General features: G+C 39.1%; 1 long non-coding RNA gene across 1 annotated transcript; it reads right to left on the reverse strand.

Annotated features, from left to right (window-relative positions):
• Window positions 1-759: 759 nt before the first annotated feature.
• Window positions 760-2,472, reverse strand: LOC144021334 (uncharacterized). The gene is made up of 3 exons (XR_013284107.1): window positions 1,974-2,472; window positions 1,029-1,273; window positions 760-928 (listed from the first exon to the last, which is right to left on the reverse strand). It is a non-coding gene; the product is annotated as an uncharacterized LOC144021334 (long non-coding RNA).
• Window positions 2,473-3,472: the final 1,000 nt, after the last annotated feature.

A 3,472-nucleotide genomic window follows, 5' to 3' on the forward strand; every position in this document is an offset into this window, starting at 1 on the left:
CTTGTAGCAAATAAGTGACACTTTCCCAGATCCTTGAGGACAATACAAAGGTTTTTTACCTGGCATATAATTAGTCCATGCCTGACACTTGTTGTAGTTTGTATAACTTGTATATTGTTGTGTGTTAATTTGTACATTTTGAATAACTAAAAAAATACTATTTCCTTTGGCGTCAACATGCAGTGTTCATTCGACACCTAACCTAACACTATTTTACATGACCAGAAATGTAAAACATCAAAAGCCTGGAGAATTATTATAAATGCTTGCAATGACAAGGAATTCTTCATTGGCCAATGAATGTAAGGTACAGTACATGAAAATGAATGAATAAAATAAAGTAAAATAAAAGTCTACATGAAATGAACATATTAACTAAAAAAAAAAAAAAATGCTGTTAGAATATAATGAGCTACATGAATTGCAGTTGTTCCAGAATTTTACCAATACGCTGTGCATTTCAAAATATGGAAAATAGACATACAGGTTTGGGCCAAAAGTAGTGTTACAGAGCAGGTATGTGTTGTACACAGCTAAAATATCTGATTAACTCAATACCATGATGGTTTTTTTTGTGTGTGTGTGTGTGTGTGTGTGCTGACATTGCCCCCCATTAACATTGCAACATTCCTCAAACTCTCCCGAACACAGTATGATCTGTAACACTACTTTTCGCCTACTCTATGATGTTATTGGGGCAAAATTAAGGAAGGCTTGTCCATTGATTGTGTGAACAGACTGCAGTAAAAATGAAGTCACTTCAATGTTTGCTGGTTTTATTAAGTTTGACATGCTCCTTGACTGCACAAGTACATGTTATGGAGTGAGGGCATGTTCCCACCAACGATGATATCATATTCTTCAAAGGCTTGCTGAGGAAAGTGAGGGAGGAGTCACTCCATGGGTTCAGACACCTGGTCAGCAGGTCCTGTGTAAAACAAGTGGTGCTTGTACATGTGACCATTCCGTATTGCTTCACACAAAAAGTTCATGTAGTGTGCAATGCCGTCCATATGTAAATGACATACCAAGACGTCGGCTGACTTCAGTTTGTTGCAGCTCAGATATGGTAGGTGGAGATACTGGTGGTACAACACCGAAGCCTTCTGGGGTCCTCCATTCAAGTGTCCTCATTTGGGGCATTCCAATATGGCTGCTGACTCTCCCCTTGATATTTTTTTTTTCTTGCAGGTCGGTGATGTATTTAAACGGTGCATGAATGCTTGTATACATCAGAATATGGTTCTGGAACCCCTCAAGTTTGGCTGTTGATCTAGTGTGACACAAACAAAAACACAATTATAAAATAAAATAGAATAATTGATGATACTACTATATGTCACCAACTTTCCAACAAAGCCCCCAAAATAGAGGTAAGATCTTTAGTTTTTGGGCCCAAAACATTGTATTAGCTAGATAAAAGTAACTTGACTGCATACTGCATAGAATATGCAAAGGCTGCTTGCTTGTCGAATTTCCGTGGAAAACGTGGCAGCCTGTAAATTCTTGTGCACCCAATTACACAATGGACCAGTACACACTTGAGTGAGAGAGTTCAGACTCTAGCAGTGCTTACGGTACAGCCAGCATTTAAGTCCAGAAAGTTATTCCCTGCCGAAAATTAATTTCGAGAACCCTATTTTCACCAACCACAACGAAAATAATTTTCAACTCCTCCACTAATACAGTATGCTTTAGATTCTCTATTGAAGTTATGGGCAAATATACCTCCGAAATCACAGTTACATTACATTACACAATAACGCGCATTTACTCTAAATATAACGTGCCAGCGGGAATCTTTTTTTTTTTCAAAGCAAGTAGCTACATAACGAAATCGTTCGAGTGGTGCGGAGTTGCTAATCAACAGATACAGTGATCGTAAAACAAAGGTACGAACATCGTATTAATTAGTACGGAGTATACTTTTTCTCTCGCTCTCAAAACGTAAACACAAATGTACTCTTACTTACCGGTCAAGTAGAAAGCAGTCGAAGGCACCGGCACGTCCCAAACCTAGTCTGTTCCTCATTTCTCTCCATCTGGCAAATGCGGCTACAATATAAACTCTTGTTTTGTCGCGCTGAAATAAAATAAATTCCCAAAGTAAGTGTGATGCTTGATAATGCTCTCTTCGGGGACCGGAAACTCTTCTTCTTCGTGGACATGCGGTCGCCATACAAACCGGAAGTGCGTTCCAAAAACGCGTTAAGAAATGGAGCGCTGAAATTTGTCTTTGACGGCACCCGTAGCAGAAAGATGGCGGCGAAACATGGCAGACACTAGCAGGCGAGGCGCGGACATGTAAGATAATTTGCGATTTCTAGACTAACCGTTATATTTTAAAAAAGTACGTTTATGCGATACAACATATCTTTTTACATACTACTAACACAAACAATTGTTTTTTTTTTCCGAATGATTTATTATTTCACCACTAGATGCCACTGTATAATACTGAGTGTACCTTTAAGTAAATATCTGTTAGTGAAGAAAACCGTAAAAGCAGAAGTAAAATATTTTGATTGAGATTAATCGCGATTAAATGTGGGAAATTGTACGATTAATTAGTTTTTAAAAAGTGATCGTTTGATAGCAGTAATACTTTTTATGATTTTTTTTTTTTAAATACCGTGAGGATTTTCATATGCAAAACAGATTCCATGGCGCCACACGTTGGTAGAAAAAAATAACTCATTTTGGTATTGTTAAAAAAATAAAAAGCTACCAGCGCTTGCTGAACTTCTAACTCATAGCAATTACATATCGTCACCTGGGTCATGCCAAGGTTAAGTTTGGGTCATGCAAGGTTCATGTTTGGGTCATGACCGTGAGGTCAAGTGTCTGTTTTGAACTGATGTAACCGGGATCTAGTTTCAACTGGTTTTAAGCTATGTGATGTCAGGAGCTATGTGATGTCAAGAATCTTTAATCTCTTTACCTGGTCAACAGCCAATCAAATAATTCCATGTCAATCCTGTTACCCACGTGTAGCCACACCCAATCCGATCGATTCCCTGTCTAATTAAGCCAAACCGAGAAGTGTGTGTTTGTCGGATTATCCCTCCATTTCCCCGGAGAACCTCCACAGCCCAAGTTAGCTTTGCGTCTAGTTGTTCTGCGAATAAAGAGTTAAAATCTTATCTGTGTCTGCATTTTTTGGGATCCAACTTCAGAATGTAACAGTATGCTTATAGAAGCAAGCCTCGCTGAGCGTTATAGGTGCGAACGTTAATGAACAGCTGTGTGGCTTTATCTCTACTCACTGCAAGCAACATAAGTGCGGTGACCAGTAAGTGGTTTGCCACACTTAAGCTCTAGCGGCTCTTACCTGGCCCCGGCGGTTTAAGACTGACCTTGACACAAACAGGAAGAGACTCACTAATCCATCGTTCCTTCCCCTCAGTTATCTCTTCCCCACAACATCCTTCTCTTATTCTTGTTTATTTCCAATATGTCGACCCCATCATTT

The sequence above is a fragment of the Festucalex cinctus genome, chromosome 6 (genome assembly GCF_051991245.1).
Source record: "Festucalex cinctus isolate MCC-2025b chromosome 6, RoL_Fcin_1.0, whole genome shotgun sequence".
NCBI classification, from domain to species: domain Eukaryota; kingdom Metazoa; phylum Chordata; class Actinopteri; order Syngnathiformes; family Syngnathidae; genus Festucalex; species Festucalex cinctus.